This window comes from Hippopotamus amphibius, unplaced genomic scaffold (assembly GCF_030028045.1).
Source record: "Hippopotamus amphibius kiboko isolate mHipAmp2 unplaced genomic scaffold, mHipAmp2.hap2 scaffold_267, whole genome shotgun sequence".
NCBI classification, from domain to species: Eukaryota; Metazoa; Chordata; class Mammalia; order Artiodactyla; family Hippopotamidae; genus Hippopotamus; species Hippopotamus amphibius.
The window spans coordinates 55001-55545 of record NW_026648387.1 but is presented as its reverse complement, the minus strand read 5'-3'; positions in this window follow the sequence as shown (position 1 = coordinate 55545).

The following is a 545-nucleotide window of genomic DNA, read 5'->3' as shown; positions in this document are numbered from 1 at the left end:
CGCGTGCGGGAGAGTGTTGTCGCGGGCCGGCCGCGGCTCTCCGGGGTCGGCGGTGGCGGCCGCGAGCCCCTGCGAGGAGGTCCCACGGGGGCCCGAGGAGGCCAGGCGCCGTCGTGCGTGCTGCGGGACCGCCCCTGTGCTGGAGGGCCTCTGGCGGTGAGACCCCGTGTCGTGCCCCGGCGGCGGACTCGCGTCCGTGTCCTTGGGGTGGCCCCCGGGTCCCCCCCGCGGGGGCGCGCGCGCCCGTCTCCCCCGCCCCCGGAGGCTTCCTGCCGCTGTGTCGTTGCGCGTGCGCGACGCCGCCCAGCCGCGCCTCGCCCACCCTGTCTGCGTCCATCCGTCTGCCTGCTCCCGTCCGTCCGTCCCGCCTGCCGGCCCCCGGGGCCGCGCCCCGGTGCGTCTCGCTCCCCGGGCCCGCTGCGGCGCCGCTCCCGTGGCCCGCCGCCGCCGCCGCCCGTCCGCCGAGGTCGTTGCGGCTGGGGCGAGGGGGGCCGCCGTCCCCCGGCGCTCCCGCCCGAGCGTGGGTCGGGGCCCGGCCAGCGCGT